Source organism: Rissa tridactyla, chromosome Z (genome assembly GCF_028500815.1).
Source record: "Rissa tridactyla isolate bRisTri1 chromosome Z, bRisTri1.patW.cur.20221130, whole genome shotgun sequence".
NCBI classification, from domain to species: domain Eukaryota; kingdom Metazoa; phylum Chordata; class Aves; order Charadriiformes; family Laridae; genus Rissa; species Rissa tridactyla.
In genome coordinates this window covers 65,702,837-65,724,121 of record NC_071497.1, presented here as the reverse complement: position 1 = coordinate 65,724,121, position 21,285 = coordinate 65,702,837, and the positions used below count along the sequence as shown (strand labels likewise).

The 21,285-nt window shown below is 37.2% G+C and overlaps 1 protein-coding gene across 2 annotated transcripts in view; it reads right to left on the bottom strand.

The window, feature by feature from the left end:
* Positions 1–21,285, bottom strand: part of PDE4D (phosphodiesterase 4D) — a 624,128-nt gene that overhangs the window by 525,522 nt on the left and 77,321 nt on the right. The gene's annotated exons all lie outside the window — the stretch shown is intronic.

Here is a 21,285-nt window from a genome sequence, read left to right as displayed (position 1 = left end):
CAGCAGATGTTACATGTATCACTAAATGTTACAACATACACAGTTACCCTGAACCATACAACAAGCGTATCCACGAACAGCGCACGCTTTGCAGTCCATACAAAATGCATGCCAGCCCAAACAGTTACAGAAGGTTACAGGCTTCTGAGGCAGGGCTTTTTGCCACAGTCATCTAACTAGATATTTGCAGTACTGTTTGTCATAATGAAATAAGCCTTATTGTGCATTTTTAGCCAGTTTCTCAATCTGAGGGAATCTGTTTACTTATATACCATTCACACCAGCAAACATATGCTGAATTTAGGGGAAGAAGGTCAGGTAGAGTAATTTTCAAATCCAGGTGCCTAAGGATGCTTAGAACAGCAGTTGTGTACTTTCACGTAGTTGTCAGAGTTTGACAAATTGCTCTTTGTATTATAATAATAACTAAGCAAAAGCCCTAGCAACTGGTGATGGCATGGCATGGCAGCTTTGAAAAGCAGCATTCATCAGCCCCTAGGTAAGTGCACAGCAGTAATCATAGAAGAGTAGAGTTAAAGGAAAATTCATATGCTCCATGATCAGGCAGTTGAAAGATTGATATTCTCATGTGGGCAAGGTACATCTCTGCACACATATTTTTCCTGAGCTCTGTCAGCCAAAGACAAGGTAAAGTGCAATTTCTGACTAACAGACCTGTTCTAGTAAAATCTCCTAATATAGAATCCATCATACCAGCAAAATTACAGGTATAGTTAATTTCCTTCATAGGCAGGCACATCACTGATACAACTCGTATGGGTATAAGAAATATTTTCCTAGGTTAGGCATCATGCACACTAGTATAGTTTTGCTAGTGTAACATATTGTTTTAAAATGACTAAGTTTTTGAGAATCTCTGAAGTCCACCTCTGCCAAAACAGAAAATGAACACTGAAAAGTCAAATATATTCACAAAGATATACACATTTTCAGGTGTAGTTTCCTGCCCCCACAGGAAAACATCATGACCTGTGACAGATCCAAAAGTCTAGTTTTCCTTCCTAAGAAACACACTCATCTCAATGCGTGAGCAGGTCTCCAGCACACTACTTGAACTTTCGATAGGTTTTCTAAAATTCTGCCACTTCCTTCAGACACATAATAAATATTTCTTTATTATTTATGTATTTAATTATTTATAGGCAGCATCCAGTAGCAGAGAAGCAAAGTCAGCTGTTGAGGAAACACATAATTTTTTCCATATTTAGTTATGATATATACAAATATTGTTGCTGGTAGTTTTACAACAATGGAATAGAGCATCTAATTCACAGTTAGAACTGCAGAAGCTACTCCTCCTTGTGGTCCTGCTAGATGCCCTTCAGGGTAACCAAATTTGCCTCTGCCACAGGGTGATGGAGTTATAGCTGCATCCTCCCTATTGATCAGCTTCACCAACCACCCAATAGTTGTTTACAAAGGTGAATCAAATTCTGGCTTTGATTTCATATCACTGGCCAGAGCCTGTGCCCATGGGTGTATAGTTGGGCCTAGTCTGGCAGTTCTTGAGGGTAGCGCTGTCTGGTTTATGTATACCCTCACATTGCAATTGGCAATATGGGTCAGCCACTGTAGATTACATATTGGGGGCCACACAAACAAGTCCACTAGATTCGCAAGATGAAGTGGCTGTCAGAAACATCATAGCCCGCAAGAGACTGGTGGAAGAGGAAATTGATTTGTGTGGACTGGAGTTTATTAACTCAGAGACTAATGGTTTGGACCGGTGTCATCCTTCTACCTGGAATGACAGGCTGGCCAGGCTGCTAGAGGTGTGTGAGATGCCTACCTCATACAGCTGCAGGGGCACTACCATCAGCCCATGCTCAATGGAGGCAGAGAGTGAGGAGGGGGAGGAATTCTCACCTCCAAGAGTCATGGCTCCATTTTCGCCATTGCCAACACCACCTATCCTGGCTACCAGTGGAGATTTGCCAGCTGAGGGTACACCAGTTGTGAAGGTTCCTGGACAGAAATCCATCATGTCCATGCCGTGGAAACCAGACTTGGGACTGATTGAACATCTAAGAGAGTGCATGGGAACAGAAAGATCTTATTCCAGCACTCCCTGGAATCCACTGAAAGAAGTAAAAGCAATATGTGTATTGTTTCTGCACGTAGGTGACAGAGTCTTTATTTGAGAAACCTAAGAATCACATCAATAGGTTTAGGAGCACATAGGAGGTGAGTAGTGAAGACTGCATTGAAAAAAACCCACAAGATCTTAATCAATGTGTGGGATATTGTTATAGGCTTTCCTTAGAAGAATTTGCATTCCTAGAAAACTATCTTATTACAAATTACTCATATACTACTCATATACTATATCTAACATATGAATATATATATTAGTACACTTAAAAGCTGTATCTGTCTAAGTTTTGTGGAAAGAAAAAAGAATTTTCAGTGACAAGCCTTTTAGTTGTCATTTCTACATAGAAATTGGTATCCATGAAAGAGGATCTTCACATTACTGTTTCTATTTAAAGAAAGGCACAGGATGAAATGGACACAAAAGTAAATAAATAATTGCTTAATCCATTCGAGCAATGCTCAAAATAGACACAAAAGAAAAATCTACTTAGCTAATCAAACTAGTTAATGCATTTAGACAAAATTCACAGAAGTCACATAAAATATCTGGGACTGTATATGAAACCAAAGCACAAGTTTGTGGCTTTAACTCAGGAAAGCAGTAGTAACAGATTAAATGGGGGTCAATTATTTCTTTCACATATTAAGACACTTTCTGTATTAAACACTTCCAGTCATGTTTGTACAAACATCTGTAATGTACAAATCCATACCACAGCCAGAAAGCAGGATAGCAGAGCTCTTACGGAATACAAGAAGAAAACAAAGATTATTCATTGCTAGGATGAAGTATGAAGAGATTACTTCTTGCCCAATGCACATTTGATCAAAATTTGATCAAAAAGACTGAAGAACATTCCCTGATCACCATTTTTATGTGGATGAAACACCTAGAATCATCACATGACATTACAAGAGGAGACTTCACTGAACCTGCCAAGAGGTCCTTCCAGCAGCCAGACTGGTGTAGTTTATTATAACACGGATGTGAGTCACGCAGGCAGATGCCCTACTTTCAGACCTTTATAGCTTCCCAAGTTTTCATCCAAAGCAGCATGAACCTTACTCCTGTTGACCATGACAGATATGACCAAAACATTAGCTAAAGAAATAGTGCAAACAGAAGGTATTCATAGTGGACTTCAAGCAGAACCATATATATACCATTTTATTTCATCACCATAGTCATTAAGCCAAGCCTTGATAACTGCCATTCATATAGAAACTGTCAGACACAACAAAGATGGACAAAAAAGCTAGTAACTTCACATTGAAGATTTTTCTGATATTGCTTAGCTTTTAAAAAATAGAGGATAATTAAAATGCAAGTGCATCTACTAAGTTGGTAGCTCAATTACAAAATATTGGAGATTAAGAGATGACAAAATAAATAAAAACAACTTCCTATTCATGTTCTGTTTCTAGCTGTTTGTTTTCACTACTCTTCAAGGTATTTGCACAGAGTGGAGGTCTGTTGAGTAAAACAGCATATTCACACAAAGCAAAAACACTGTCATTCGCTTCAGGAAATTCTAATAAGTTTAGGAAAAAAAAAAAACAACAGAGAAATATTCAAAGAGGAGAAAAGAAAAACAACAAAAAATTTGGCCAGGCTGCTTCCAGGGTGAATCAGAAGATTTTAAAAGTAAGTAAGAGAAGGTCTTGTAACATCTAGGATATTATTGTTGTTTGTTTGTATGTATCTTCAAAGAAGAAGAAGCATATTTTCTTTAAAAAGAGCTATAGAACACTGTAAAATTATCCTTGCTGCACAATTTGATGGACTTGTACTCTTTCTGCTTGCCAGATAGCCTTGCATTCCTTTCATTTTATTTATTTTTCAAAATCATATACTAAAATTTGCACAGGCATACATTGAGCTAGCCAGGAAGCTTTTATACTGTTTTAATATTTATGACTTGAACATGAACAACATGGAGTGTTTAATACTTGTGTACAACAGCTGCCCATCGTTGCTCTACCAGACATTTAACAAACAGCAACTAAGGTGAAGATATTGTCTTCCATGAGGAGTTAACACTCTGCATGCCTATATATATTGTGCTTGCTCACTCTTACATACATAGTTTAAGGTTTTTTACCTTAGGTACTAAAACCTGAGCAAAGGGATTTCAATGTATGAATTCTGAATGAGGTGATTTTGGGGAGCAGACTGCTGGCAGCTAGTAAGATTATGGTACTACTTACTATTTTACTAAATCTGACTCTAAAGACACCTGTGTCTGCATCAGAGCTGTGTTTAATAAAATATAGCTCTAGGCTTAAGTTTTTTCTCCTTTCTGATTGACAACAATACAAATGTTACACTTTATCACTTGGAAACATTCATGATCTAGACATTGATTTTAAACAGTGATTTAGGTTGCCAATCACTGTCTAGAATCTTTTTATAAAAGGTGTAGCAAGGATTTAAGATATGGCTTGCCCCCTGTTGCCACCCAACATCCATATGCATGAGTGAGATGAAGAGCTCTTATTGTTTATCTCTGACATATCTCTATTTCTGAGCACTTCTGTGATAATAAGGTAGACAAAATTCTTTCAATTAAAAAGGTAGGGAAAAAAGCACATCATCATAGAGGATTAGAGATCTCCTGAATGATCTGCCTGTCTCTCTGATCTGCCGTAAGAGACCTGGCACTGCTCTGAAAAAGTATGTTGTTTACAGATTTTAATCTCAGAGACAGCAAAGCATGGTCCCTGTACAGCAACTGAGGATAAAAATCCAAAAGGCCCAAGCTTCTCCCTGCAGTGTATGACTCATTCAGTGGCCAGGACTGATTCTGGAACACTTTAGTGTTGGCTTGTTTAATTTCAGTTGGAGTTGCTGTTTAGGGATGTTGTTCTTCCCCAGCAGAAGAGCATACAAAAGAAAAAAGCAGAAACAAAAGACCAAAGACACTCCAATGAATCTGTTAAGCTACATTGATGAAATTTTCAAAAGCAACAGGCTGTGAAAGACCTAGACAACTGGAACAGATGTGAAAGAAAGGCAAAAGTATGAAGAGGAAAGAGGTCCGAAAATAGGAATACAATTAGGTCCATCTTCTTCCAGAATACATGCTCAATTTTTGTTCATTCCTCCAATGCAAAGCAAGACACAGTGTTTCTCTAGTTAATATGATTAAGTAGGAAAAACCAGCTTGTATGTATACACTATTACTGAGACATGAGAAATCTATAATTAAGAGAGACCTGTGCAAATAAATATTTGAATATTCAAGGCCAAACCTTTTCCCATTCTCTTACTACTGGCCATTTATTTCCTTAACCATCTGGTAAAGCACAATCTAGAAATCAATCAAACCTGTCTAGCTAGACTAGGTTTTACCTCCTTTCATTCAATATGACATCTTTTCTATATAGTCTGCTTCACATTGTAGGAATTTTTCAAAACCATGTATTTCTTTAAAACAGAGAGAAAGCAATTTAAATAACAAAGTGAAAGTTAATGTTTCAAATTAGTTCCATTGTTCTACAGAAAACAAATATCCAGGAACTGATGCTGAAAACCAAATGACTCTACCAAAACCCCAGGTATTTTAACTTATTTTAGAACAGTGGAACTTGTACAAAATGTCATAATATCAAACAATGTTTATAACATCTCTGTTTATATACATTTACACTGCTTTTAAAAAAGCATAATTAGCATGAGTGTGAACATTCCACATTCTTCCCATTTGGCTAAATGCAGAGCAAGCAATAACGTGAATGTTATACTAAAGAAATGCCAATGCTACATCGAACCAAAAAAAAAAAAAGAGAGAGAGAGAGAAACCTTACTTGTGTTATTAAACTGAAAAGCTAATAATTTCTACTTTCCTTACATTCTCCAAAGTTCAAAAGTACTAAAAAACACTACTAGAAACCCCAGTGTTTCAGAACTACAAGGGAGTTCCCTGGAGAAATGTGTTATATACATTAACATCGCTGAAGAGTGCATAAAAATAGCATCTAAACATGGCTAATAGACCAAATTCATTCATAAGTGTTTTGTATTTTAGTTATTTTTTGGAATTTCCTGTTCCTACAATAACCTTTTCTGCTAGCATGAATAATATGTAAACTATGTCTGTAATGGAGAAAATGGAAATTTTGACATTGATCTGGGTAACATCAAAATTTAATTTCCACAAAACAGACATAAACTTTTGTCACACTTGCAGCAAAGTGTATTTTCAGATATTTTTCTTTAATTTTTTCAAAGGGAAATAGCATTTACTATTACTCACTTTAACAATAATGCCTCTGCAAATATCAATAACAAATCCAGCAATCAGCTAACATGAATGAATATTTTTACTGTCAGCCCTTGATTGTTAAGTACTGTAACTTTTGTTTTGTTTTGTTGGTTTTTTTGGTGATGCAAATTCCCAAGATGTTATTGAACAAAATTAGCAATACTGGAGAATTACTTTCCTATGTACTTTCTCCAATAATTGAAATGCAGGTTATGAGAACAACTTTTCAAGAAAGTTTTGCAGCTTATGCAAGAAGAAGCAGCTTTCTATTTTCAGAAGTTCTTTGAGAAGGCATATTACTCTATTGATACTATGCAAGTATTGATGTCAGATAATTCTGAGGACTCGCTGCTAGAAATGTCATTAATCACAGCTGTGTATTTGATAATGAAGATTAGCCAGAAGGATGATAGGTTTTTAACGAAAAAAAAAAAGGAGTAAAATTACTGTAGCAGGTTATAAAGCTTAGAAGAATGCAAAGATATTCCCATTGCTAGATCATTTATTTCTTTCTTTGGATAAAGTTACAAAGTCTGGTTTCCTGGAGACAGGGAATATAATTTCAGCAGAATACAGCATGACCTCTAGGGGGACACTAAAGTCCATTTAGTCCCTTTTATTCTTCCCTTCCCTTCCCTTCCCTTCCCTTCCCTTCCCTTCCCTTCCCTTCCCTTCCCTTCCCTTCCCTTCCCTTCCCTTCCCTTCCCTTCCCTTCCCTTCCCTTCCCTTCCCTTCCCTTCCCTTCCCTTCCCTTCCCTTCCCTTCCCTTCCCTTCCCTTCCCTTCCCTTCTTCCCTTCCCTTCCCTTTTCACTTCCATACATCCAGAAGTAAGTGCCCAGCACTTACCCTAGAAAAATGCTTTAGAACAGAAAGACAGAGGGATGAAAGCTGGGGAACTCACTCTGGCATTGAGCCTGAGGAGGAGATATGAAGAGGTTCTTTTGGGTGAGAATATTTCCACTAAGCATATTTTTCTGATGACTGTATATTTGATAACTACATTTATAAATTTACAGACCAGTTGTTAGTATTTTATTTGTCACTTTTAAGTGTCAGCACTGAGGACTCGCACCCCTGGCTTATTCCTAGGGACTGTATCAAGACTGAACAAAACAAGACTGGCCTTCCCCAAAGCATGTGCAGCCCTATCACATGTACAAGGCTAACTACCAAGCATGACCACAAGAAAAGGAGTGCTCACTTCTAACACACTGAGAAAAATCTCATCTTATTTTACAAGTAATATTTTTCTTTTCCTTTTTTTTTTAATGAAAGACAAACAGTAAACCCATATTTTTTTCTTCAGTCTTTTTCTCATGTTAAAAATAGAACAAAAGAAGAAATATTGGCGAGAGTAAATAATGAAGTATTTTTTCTCTGGTCCTCTGCCTATTCTGGTAGAGAAGAAATAAGAGTAGCATTAGATATCAAAGCTTTTGATAATGTAATGCTAACTTCTATTTAAATAGAATTTTAACTAAAAGAATGTAATCTTTTTTTTGTCAGTGAAGTCACTTTCATAACAAAGTGAAATACGTGTTTGGTAACGGGTTATATCGGTCTATGTCTGGCCTGACAAAGTAGACATATCTGGGAGCATTGTCTGGCACCAAGGCATGTCACCCTGCATCCAAACCATTAAATTTAGCCTCAAAACCAGTATGGCAGCATGTGTACCATGTATGGTACATAGACAGGAACAGCCTGCCTGCCCTGGCTCCCAAACTACCACAGCTGCCTGGGAGAGCACCAGCAGGCCAGAGCCGAACCAGGCTTATGTAGGCAATTGGGTGTAAGGAAACAGGGTTTGAGCCGGAGCCGCAGGAGTGGAGCCTTGTGTGAGGGGTGGCCATGAAGCTCCGGCTGCCCTGCAGGCGCCAGGGCTCTGCCAGCGCCAGGAGGGTTGCAGGTGCTGTGGGAGATGTGGCTGGAGAAAGGACGCACTTTGCCCCAAAGGGTGCCCCTTCAAGGGGACTGCGACCCATGGGAAACATGCACCAGAGAGGGGACACCTTTCTGAGGGGACAAGAAACCACGACATACCAGGAACACCCTTGAGGGACAGTCGTCATTCTCCCACAGACGCCTCTTTCATAGCCTAAACTGCCCTGGTCAGTCTGATGATTTCTCACCGAGTCATCTCTGTGACTCTTCTGAACCTGCTCCATCCCACAGTACTTGGAGAGGCTTCCTTCTTTCACAAATGCTTGGAATATCACACGTGCAAGGACATCCTGTGCATGCCCCAACACTACACACAACAGGGTGAGTAGTGCCGAGGCCAGGCACTGCCAGCCCCAGGTTTCTGCCTGGTGGATAACGACTGTTCTAAGGACGCTTTCTTCTCAATGGAAGAACTGACTTAACATAGCTGTAATACACTGCAAGTTCTCAACCATGCATGTATCCTCCTAGCACTGAATGGATACTACATTTATTTAAAAAAAATGGGTATACTTCAAGATATCTGACCAGAACCTCCCACACTGCTTAACATGCAGGTGGTCCTGGCACAAACACACCAGCATAATGGCAGCCTCTACTTTGTTTTCTGCTGTTTTTCACACACTTCCTAACATTTCATCTTCTTCTTCGACCTTTGAGCATCAAACTAACATATTGATACAACTGTTTACTGTTGCCTGAAGACCTCATTTCTACACAGCAATATTCAATCAGAGCCCATCATGCAAGTTTATGCTTGCCCCCCTCCCACCGTGTGCATCACTTTGCATTTCATCTTAGATTTCATCTGCTATTTTATCACATTATGCAGTTTTGCAATTTTACATACTTGTCTTTAATGCCATGAATAGCTTTGTATCACCAAACTTTTTTTCCAAATCATTTTTAGTATACAGAACAGCATAAATCTTTGCTTCCTGCCACGCACACATTTCAGAGTTAGTAATTAATCTATTTAATTCCTGGACTTCTTTAGAACTGTTCTGTCGATTGTCCTTGTCCACTTTACCTGGTTATTTAATAAGCTTTTCTCTGTTACCTAAATTTGGGGCAGATCATTAGATGTCTTTTACCAAAAAAAAAATCTACCATAAGAGACTTCACAAGATCTCCTGTGCTAAACCTTTGCCAAATATTCCTTTAATCCTAGTTATGTCCATCCAATCTCTCTAGCTGACCATGATCAGGAAGAGGCTTCTTAGCAGATTTTTATACTTTCTTACCTTTGTTCTTATTGCCCTTTTTTGGTCTTCCTCATTGAATTCTTATATGTAACTTCTCAGATTTTATAATGCTTTCTAATTTCCTTATTTGGGCAAAATTTCAACTTTTTGAAGGATGTCTCTTCTTTTCAAGGACTGTCTTTATCCTACTGTTTCACTGTGTTAACTTTCTTTCACTTTCCAAAAACCAGCGAACTAGATATTGATATTTTCCCAATTGCTTTTCTTGGGTTTCTACTAGGTGTAGAAAAAAAAAAAAATTTTTTTTTGTAGAAGCATGTCCCTTTTCTTCTTTAATGTGGCTAATAATAATGGCACTGTTTCTTCTGTCCTTTCAGATTTCCTGTTTGATAAAAATTTTCTGACTCTACTTTTTTTCAGAGATACAAAAGTTACCTAGGGGAATGCATCATTTTGAAAGGTGATCTTTCAGAACTATCTGTCTTCCCTTACTGCTGAATTTAAAACCTCAGATATAACTCAACCTCAAAGGGTTTATAACCTTAGTACAACATCTGGATATGTTAGCTGCTTCCTTTGAGGTTCAAATAAAGTTTGTCCCTGTAAAAAAGAATTCTCTGTTCTGGAACCATAGATCCCTCGGTTTTTTGTACCATTTTCTCACCCACGTGGTGAAACTTTGGCCCTCTGCTTCTTCCTGCAGTTCTGCACGCAATGCGGGATGCACTTGAGAGAATAGCACAGCAGAGATGGAGTATTACTTATACAACTTTTGCAATCTTTTTCTGGAATTGTTCACGCTTTCCCCATCTTATCATACACTCATTTGAATAAAGGATAGCAATAGCACCATTTCAGAATAACACAGACACCTTTTCTTTTCTTTCTATTATAACTACATCTGTTAGAATTTACTGATGCAGTCCTAGCACAAAAAATTCATATTTGATACCTTAATTTAAAAATAGTGTATTCTCTGTACAAAAGCCAGCATATGCTATCACTATTTAAAATGTTTTAACTACTACAAGGCATCAGTAATTGTTTGCTTTCCATCTTCCACCCATGCCACGTATTCACGTTATGATTTTACAGAGCAGCTCAGTGTCCCCTTCTGTATGCTGGGTTTTGTTTCTTTTACAGGCAACACTAACATTCACCTGTGCCTCACAGTACTATATTTTCACATTCTATGCTTTTCTAAAACCCATCATAATTTACCTCCTTCTGTTCACACTTGCTACTGCATATATTTCCTATTTTATATAGTTCAAGTTCATTAAAAATTAATCCCTGCACCCCAAGCTACTCAAATTTATGCTATTATCATTTCACGGCATTTCCAGAGGAACAGGTCCAGACTGAAGTGGTAGTGAGGCACACAGACTCAGAATTTGGCACCATATCAAAATACATAACACACTGCATACAAATGACTGCTTAGAGAGAGCTGTGTGATCCAAGTGACAAACCCTCAAAACTTGCTATGCAAGGCTAACAGTTGTACCATTTAAGGCAGATGTTTGCAAGTATGAATTCTTCAAACAGGTGAGAGCTGGGAACAGATGAAGAGATTTGTAAAAACTAGAAATAAAACCTTTAAGTATGATAATTTTCTGCTTCATATTTGGATAGAATTTTGCCATGGAAATGATAGAGTAAAATCAAAGCTGGCAAATCTAAACCTAAAAACCTTGTTGGCTATGATTTTAATACTGTTTTGTCTAATAGTGAAATACATAGTTAGGAGACCTTGTACACTAGACAGACTCTTAAACATGTTTGCTCCAGGGAAACCTCCTGCTTTATATTCCTGTCATATGCCAATGACTCTCAAGGTCAAATTGCTAGTCCCTCGTTTCTGAAGTCTAAGTATAGAAATATTACTGACACGGATCTTGGCTTTCATAAAATAAGATACACATATATCTTTTCATGATCTGCCATCATTTATTGAAATTATACCAAAATTGAGAAGCATGTTACTCTAAAATTTCTTGTGATTGAAAATGACCTGTCCTCAGGTTTCACAAACCTGAATTTGAAAGGTTATTATTTTATAAGTTTAGACTGAGAAAGTTTATAAAATACAAGTTTATGTCTTCCTTCCTTTGGCTAAATTTAATTGAAGGAGATTGGACCTAGAAATTAATTTGTTTAAACTGCTGTTCAGTATTTCAAAAATATACATAATTTCTAATAGAAATGATAGATTTTTATTATGTAAAAAATAATACAATTTTTATTGTGTTTGCAGTCTGTCAATGGAAGACAACTTCCATATGGAAGAGAAGTTAATATGATCTAAAACAGAAACAGAAGAATTTTCACACTGTAGCTAAAATACAGTTTTCTGAATACAAAAAGCAATACATTCGCTATGGCCAAAAAGAATTTGGATTAGAAGTATTTGGATGAAGTGCAAAACAAAAGGGTAAATAAAAACCACAAATGAGAAATCCAAGAAGTTTTTGTCTATGTCCAAAGTCTAGTCTAGTATTTTGGATTTTCCTATGTTTTTATATCCAGCTGGACAGCAGCTTTCACAGATACAGCCAGCACTGGTTTCACGATATCTTAACTGTTATTATCTCCAGTGCTGCAGATAAGATTTCTTTTAGCTCAAGATAAACTCCAGGACAAGCATTTGATTTTGGATAGAGAAAAGAAATATCTAAAGCTCTATCTCTGCAATCCTAGGAAAGGATGACCCACCTTTTATTTGATCGAATTTTTCTCCCTTTTCTTTTTTGGCAGAAGAAAGAAAGCAACTGAGAAACATACAGAGGACTCAGTTTTGCTGTTTCTTAGTTTAAAATCCTGGCTGCTTCTTTTGGAGTTTTGATTCTGGGAAGAAAGTGAAAATAATTCCATGAATAAGGTATACAAAATAATCACAGAAGCCATGAGAAAAAAAAGCCACCACAGAAATTAAAGCAAAAAGAGGCCTACAGGTTGCCTGTTTTTTATCAAAGGAAGTAAAGAGTTTAAAGAAAATGCATGTTGTGCTAATTTGCTAGAGGCCTTCAAGGTCCTTAATTTCAGTGCTGACGAATCCTTCATAACTACCAGTTACGTGCTCAGATTTCCTATACAGTACATGGTAACAAAATTAAAAATATGATCTGCCACTAAGTAGCCAATCAATTTAACAAAGGAAAAAAAGAATGTCGAACTACAGTTAATTTGAAAGACATTGCATCTCCCAGCCAGAAAAACCTTTCCTGAACTTTGGATTAACGTGGAGGATGATGCTTCCTTTCAAATGGAAGCGCCCATGGTCTTTTCCAGTTATCTTCATTATTTAAAAAATCTGAGTGCTCCTGGAGCTCTGGCAGATGCTCTGGGCTGAGCTTTAGCCCCCACCCACTTTGGAAGAGGGTCTTGAGTACACATCTTCCAGTTCAAAAGGGAGTGCTCCGTGTAACACAGGACGCATGTTTCATAGATTCTGAGATGGTTCTCTCTTCTGGAGCTGCACAAATTACTATAACCAAGTGTCTAAAGGAGAAGAAAATTGGTACTCTGTCCTTAAAGTCCCCTATTACTTTCTGCTGAAGTTTTAAGATTAGACTAAATTCAGGAACAGTATCACCAGGGGACACTAAAGAATAGGAGTTGGTTAAGCTAGTATTTAAAATAGCAGGATATTATGTGCCCTAGATAAATTCTGAGTCTGGAGTAACTTAGCCTTATCCTGTTGAGCCTTCAATGAGAAAAAGAAATTCCCTTAAATTCCTCTGCAAGGTAAGAATAAGCATTGTAAGTTTTATAAACTAAGATTCAGCATGTATACATACACTGGCTTACTGCACAAGAACTTGTTCACCAGCCCACAATCATAGAATGATTATTAGATTAAATCCCGCAGGCAAGATACCAGAGAAACCCTCCACGTGGAAATCTAGGCATGAAGAGCATTAACTGCCAAACTCTTCAGTGGTGCCATTTTATGATACAATGCAGTTTTACAGACAATGACAAATTTAGCTACCTCCGTAGATACCAGCAGGGAACAGAAGATTTAAGGGTCTGCATTTCAGGCCTAGGCATTAATGTACAGCCTCTGTTTCAAGAGTAATGAACCTGGCATTTACATATTGAGGGCTTAAACTTCTTCCCCAGATTTGACAGTAGAGATACTGTTAAATTGTTTCTATGCGAAGTTAAAAAAATTGTTAGGAAAGATGAAACAAGGTAGGGAAAATGAAATCAATGCAAATAGCAGAATGCAGTTCCAACAAACTTAGTACAATTACTAGTAAGTGTATATATATATATATGATGGTGCTGATATTTCTCTAAGTTTCTACTTTTTAACTGATTATGTTCCCATCTGAGATGTGGCTACAGCAATAACCGGGATGATCACATACGGACAGCATGGCCTGGCCCACTGAGCCAGGACTTTACCAGCTGGTTAAACCTGCTGCACTGTGTGGCTGGCAAACAAAGAGCTTGCCACTCAGTGTGTTCTTGACATTTCGGAACTGTGCGTTTTTCCCAGATGAGAGAAATGACGTAAGTTTATCTTACTAGGTTCATCACTATTATGATGAATCTGAAATACCGCAGAACTGTACATAAGAAATGCAAGCATATTTGTGGGTAGAAGTTTCCAAAACTGTGTCTTTTCATGGCTGGATAATGAAATAATAGGGATTTACGACAGCAAATCTACATCAGGCACAAACCTACCTTTATTTTCTAGTTCTAGTAACCTAGGTACATGCAGTGCCAATAAGTGGATCTTTAGAAAGTAAACAAGCTTAACTGCACGTCTTTAATGTTATTCATTAGATGTCTGTTGCTCAGTACTAGATGAAATCATCCTGGTACAATTGTAAAACTGAACTTTAAATCTGTAAATCTAGATTTTCAAAATAATTTCTAGATTATGCTTTTATATTCAAAGAATAACCTTTTTTTTTCATTCTTCTACCATTCACAGTAAGATTTTCTCTTTCTTTAAATTTCTCCTTAAACATCAAGCTCTGTCTCAAGGACTGTTACAAACCACTGTTACAGTAATCATTACAGTGCACTAAAAATTCTACTTTTCTGAACAGTCTTCGTGACAGGCAATAAAACATCATCATCTTACAAAATCAGTTCTGCCTGCCTATTTTTTCCCTCTATCTAGCATTAAATTGTTATCCCAGGCAGTGTAACAAAGATTTCCAGTTGTTGGTTTTGGGGGTATTTTTTTTTGGTTTTTTGTTGGGTTTTTTTATTGGATGGACAAGTTAACCACTAGAATCTACAGTTTTAACCAAAAACTAGTTTTGAATCCTGCTGCATTCTTTTTTGAGAGCTCAGTCTGGAAACAGATGTGTGAGGCATGTCATATTTTTACATGTTTTCATATACAGACATACACACATAACATTTGCCTGTGCAAAAATACACACATTTTGCTATATTTATGATGAGTGGGAGACAGAATTCTGAAATGCAAACACAGATCTCATGCTATTCAATTAGAATGTGACTAAGATAATTTGTGTGACTATGACTTCATGAAGCACTTAAAAAGAGTCCATAAAAATCAGCAGTACTTATATCCAGAAGGGATTTAATTCACAGCTCAAGCAAAATACATGAAGGTGAGAAAGCATCTGATACCATATAATCCAGAAGAAAATCTTTTCCCAACTAAGTAAGAGAATCTGCATTGATCAGAAATTCTGAATGGATAATTACATATATTTAGATTCAAAAGCCTGTGAACCAAGGATTGCTTAAAATCTTTTTAGTATGCTACTTCTGCCAGAAAATACGCAGGGTATGAGGCATATTCACTTTAACAATCCAGAGAAAAATCTTCGTAATATGTCTACTTCTTCCTAGGCCATAAAGTCATCATGTTAATAAGTTAAAAACAAAAGGAATAAAAATTATCAAAATGGCACTTCTGCAGTATAAGAAATATTAAACGTGAACCCCTACAGACTGGCTAGAAAAAGGTTTTTCTTTGTTTCTTTCTCTTCTTCTCCTCAAAACACCCATACCCATGCACAGCCAGCTATTAGAAACAAGGTATATGTTATATTGTAGAAAGATATTATTGAAAACCAGAAATCTAATACTGTCTTGACAACTTAAAATCAAGTTAGAAATTTGGTGGGGTTTTGTCCACTTTCTTCGCAAGTCCTCATCATTTCAAGAAATGACTTAGGTGATAAACTTTAATTCAACCCTATTATACAAGATAAAAGGAAAAAAAAAGCTAAAGGTATACAAGGGAGAGATTACAATCAAAAGGAAACATTCTTTAACTGCTATAATTTACAGGCAGATTTCAAATTGCATGCATACTTAAATCCAAGAAAAGCATTCCTTAAAACATTATAAATTTTCTGACCTTTAAATTTGAAGTATATGAATATGTATATTTTGGTACAGAAACAACCAAGTTACACAGAAAAGCTCACAGTAAAGTGGCTTCAACATTGTCAAGTACGTTTAAAGCACAGAGGATAATTTTTCCCAAACGTAAATACCACATGTCCATCCCTTCCTAATGCTCTGCCTTCCTTTCCCGTGCAACATCAGGTTACGCTGCAACATCCCTATGTCATGTTTGACATTTTGGGGACAACATAAATAGCTTCATTTATTTTCATGTTGCGATTCACTAAGCCTACTGTTAGTTTGTGCCTTTGCTGCCATTCCCATTTTTGTTAAACTGCCACAGCTTAATTTTTCCCAACCTTGCCTTTTGAGAAATTTAATCTATCAACTTGCTCACTGCACTGGCTTCTTGAAATTCATTGGTTATTCTCTGACTTTCCCTTTTTTTCATCAGTTTCAAGAAGTTGCCCTGCATTTTCACAGTCTCAAGGAAATCCCATTACTTAGACAATATCCATCTGAGCTGTACTTCACTTTCTGTACCAGGATGCTGTAACAAAATTATCAAGAATCTGATAGACAGGTAATACCTTGTTGTATTCCTTCCCCAAAAGATTTCTGGGAAATTCTTCCTACTGCAGTATCCAATGCTTTGATTTAGTCTATAGTTGCTCCCAGAAAGCACTGTCTACGTATCATTCCAAGTTTGGTAGCATACCATGCAACATAAACACTATAGTGCCTCCTATTTTTCACCTTTAAATATTGTCTATGGGCCCTCAGCAGATCCCATTCCTTCTGCATTCTGAACTCCAGACCAAGCATACACATCTTTGATTTATAGAGCAACATACATTTTCCCTCTTATCTGTCCCTCCTTTTATAACAATATTCCAGTCTGACAAGTTATTCCACAAGTGTCTGTTACGTCAATTAAGTCATAATGTCAATTGTGCATTAAGACTTTCATCTCCTCTTGCTTGTTTCTCATTCTTCCTGTATTAACATCCAGGCTATCTAAAAGGAAAAAAGTAATAGGGAAAGACAGACAAGAATATAACAAATGGACAATGCCCTTAATGATAAGGATTTCACAAACTTTCCTTTAAGCGCTAAAGATTTTTCTAAGCAGATTCCAAAAATAATTTTTATCCCCCAACTTGTTCAGTTTCCTTTTGCTTCATAGTAAACTTCTGTCTGCAGCCTATCAAAGCATCCTTTCCACATCCGGCTTACAGCTGTGTAACAGGTGAAGCTCCTAGAACTGCTATATTTTAATGACAGATAGCAGCTGTCATTCAAAATCAAGTGTCTTCAAAGGGGCTGTTCTTGCATCTGCACAATTGAATGACACTAGAAACATCTATCCTTGCATCTATGCTTGTGCTATGAAGAACAGCATGGACGAATTAATGATTTTTTAGAAATTAGAAGCAAATAGAGAAAAGTTCTTTGCATCTTCTCTTGGATCCACGGATTGGAGTCAGTTAATCATGTCAATTCTCTGCTAGACTAAACAAGCCACAAATATATGAGCAAGTCAAAGACATAGATCTACTATGTGCAGTGCATGATTAATAAAGAAAGAAAAACTAAAACATTTTTATTTCTTTGCCAATGTCCTCTTTTAGTGGATCTTCAGGGATTCTGTAGCGTAGGAGTTAGAAATATGATCAGATACGAGGTACAGCAAGTGCTACTGCAGGTTTCTACCTGCACAAGGTCATTGAAAAATTAGAAAAATAGCTTATGATTTAACACATAAGGGAAAAGTGGAAAAAAATGATTTCTTTCCTCCTTCTCTCGCAAAAACTATTAAGACTTCTTGAATACATACTGAAATGCTTATCTAAAATGCCACTTCTCAGAAATGGGAAGTGTTAATAAGTGCTTTGATAATACATTTAATGATAAAAATAGTGAAAATCTTTTTATAAATATCCAGTTTTCTATTTTCAAACTAAGATTACTGTATTTGCACAGAGGAAGTAGCCAAAAATTCACAGATTATATCATTGAAGGAGAAGAAAAACTTTATAACAGCATCAGGATTTTTTTCCCTCTGGTGCAGTCCCAATTATTCTTGAGGGCGGGAGATGTGAAAGATCACTTTCTTTTAGCTCATCAGAAATGAGTAAAACTCAGTATCTTTCCTTAGAGATCTAACTCCCCACTAGAAAAAGGGTCTGGAAGTGTTCTTCCACCTCTTATTTAGCACTCTGTGCTTACTGTGGGACCGCATTACAAATGCTACTTTGGTATGTCCATATCTCTTTCTAGCCCTGTGCTCTGCTGTTTTCTCCTGCCTTTCCTCAAAAGCAAAGGCCCCTTTACTTCTTTAGTGGTCAGAGTAATTTCTTAGTGTCCACAGCCCATCTTTTACTTAGTCTATTCTTCAGGCAGATCTGTAAGGCAGTGACCTCCACTAACTAAGTGCCTATAGGACAAAGAGGTGGTTCTCTGTTCCCTCACTGAGTGGAAGGTAGCTGCTATACCCAGGACACTAAGCATTTACTGCTCAGGACAGAAATCTTGCTGGAGATGACTAAGACCCATTAATTCCCCTTGTTTTTTCGGGCACCTTTAATATCTTTTTCATGCTTTTGTTTCTCCCCTTTCACAGAATGTGCTCAGAAGAGCTTCTCCCCCAAGGTAGACATAGAATCGTAGAATCATAGAATCATCTATGTTGGAAGGGACCTTTTAAGATCATCAAGTCCAACTATCAACCTAACACTGCCAAAAAACAACTAAGCCGTGTCTCTAAGCACCACCTCCATCCATATTTTAAATACCTTCAGGGATGGTGATTCCACCACTTCCCTGGGCAGCCTGTTCCAATGCTTGTTAACCCTTTCAGTGAAGATCTTTCCCATAATATCCAATCTAAACCTCCCCTGATGCAACTTGAGGGCTTTTCCTCTCTTCCCCCACCTCTCTACACCCTCTTTTCAGGCAGTTGTAGAGAGCGATAAGGTCTCCCCTCAGCCTCCTTTTCAATCAGGTAAACAACCCCAGTTCCCTCAGCTCCTCCTCATATGGCTTGTGCTCTAGAAACCCCACTAGCCTGTTATAGACAAGAATATATTTCTGTTTTTTCAAGTCCCTGTCTTGGGATAAGGGACCTAACCTTTACATATCTAAGCATGGTAGCACATCTGAAAAGATTAAAAAGATACATGAACACACATGATTTGGGAGTAAAATTAAACCCACTCCAGATTTACAAATCTGAAAATCCCTGGGGAAAAAACCCAAATCATCAAATCCCCAAAACCCCAAGCCAAATATAAACCCCACACCCTGTAGATGCTTCTTTAAAAGTAAAATACAACTCCAATCCACTTCCCTTTGGACTTTCTGCATGACTCGCCCTGATTTTTAGTCCTTATGTTATACTTCTTTTTTTTTTTTTTTCTCACCACAAAAGATATTTGAGTTTGAAATCAAGATCTTTTCCATCACTCAGTTTGTCTAATCAGGCCAGCTTCCCCACTGCATACCAAAAATTGCTTTTAGGCATCACTACCTGGTCTGGAAACAGTAATAGCATCACGGTCAAAGAATTATGGCCAGAGTTCAGGCAAGGAGCAAAACCAGAAATTATTCACAGATGGATACTTACAGATGCAAATCTCATTAAAAAAAACCCAACCAAACAAAAAAAACCACACAACCAAAACAAACAAACAAAAAAAACCAAAACAAAAAACCCAACACCATGAAAATGCAGATGTGTATCTTCCTAGGTGTATCTTCAAAGGATCTTCCTTCCTTTGTAGCTCATTTTATAGCACAGCCTGACCATTAGTATTGTGTATTTTTCTTAATCGAGAAAAATGTGTGTCACGTCTAATCCACAGACAGCTTTGGTCTTCACGTTGACTGGTTGAAGAAGTTTTAAGTAGTTAATTTAAATATGTGTATTTAAATTCAGGTAATCCATCTACTTTCACATCATTAATAATAACTAGCAGTTTAAATGGAGATTTACTAAGGTCAGCTAGAAATGGAGTTTAGCTAAGCTAAGGAATCAAGAGCTGCTCAAAGTGTCTGACCTGCTTCAATTAAATTAATTCATATCTGTCTGTACACAAGGCCTTTATCTAGTAACCTACCTATCACCAGCCAAAGGAAATGCCAGACAAAATTACTGTCTCAGGGACACGCACAGACAGAGGTTATATTGATTGTTACCATCATGAGTTGGACAGCCAACTGTTCCACCATGCATGCGAGATGCTGGTAAAGGCTCTGACAACGAGAAGAGAAAGCCACACTGCTGGGACGGGTGTCTATGGCAGAGGTGGACACACACTCATGGAGTGAATGGAAACTGTTTTGCAGCCTAGAGCACTTAGTGGCAGCGGTCGGGTAGAATTCACAAAACTCTAAGGCAGGTAAGTAGTGGCCATCTACACATTCCTCATCTGGGGCAAAGTAAAATAAATGGCTATGAATCAGCACTGAAAGCTATGCCGGTTGTTTTACTTTGACCTGAAAGGAGTAGGAGCTGTTACTCTGTTACTACTTACCCCAGCTAGTGGTGTAGTAACTATAAGAAAAAATAGTGACATTTTGTGCTACGGCAATGAAATCCAGAATCTGACATTTAACTGTATCCTGCATTTTAGGGTAATGAATAGAAGAGAAGACGAATGCCCATTTTAAATAGGCTTAGCATGAAAACTTTTGCATAAGGTTATTTATCCACATTTCTTTTTGTTGTTGTTGTTGTTTGGTTTTTTGGTTGTTTTTTTGATTTTTGTTTTTTTGGGTTTTTTTTGCGAAGCATGCCTGTAACTAAACAAACTAATACTGTGGTCAAAATTTAAAAGTACAATGATCATGACATCATCAGATTAAAAATCCATGTAATCCAATCTTTTTGTTTTTCACAGTGGCAAACACCAGATGCCCATGGAAGAGCAGAAGAACACAGCAAGAGCATAGATGATGTTTTCCTTTCATAATGTCCCACACTGTTGACTTCCAGTTCAGGGACAGCATGACACAAAGTAATGTCCTTGTATTCAATTGCTTTTGATAGATTTGTTTATCATGAATTAAGTCACCTGAAACCTGTATAAACTGCATTGGCTAGAAAACTACTTTCGGTACTTTTGTATTTCACATATAAGTGCATTTTAACTTCAAAGAAACAATAACCACAGGTACTAGAATAGGTCCCTTTTTATATTCCAAGTTATAAGTGTTTGTTTTGCTACAATGTATATCACTTTACAGTGCACAGATGAATAAAGCATAAATATATTCTATTTAAATTGAGAGATTATAAAAATAACTGCTAAATTTCAACTGCAAAGACTTTGCCTCTGCTGAAGAGAGAAAACAAAATTACCCTGGCTTTTTTTAATATACCAGTGTCTTGGCTATACTT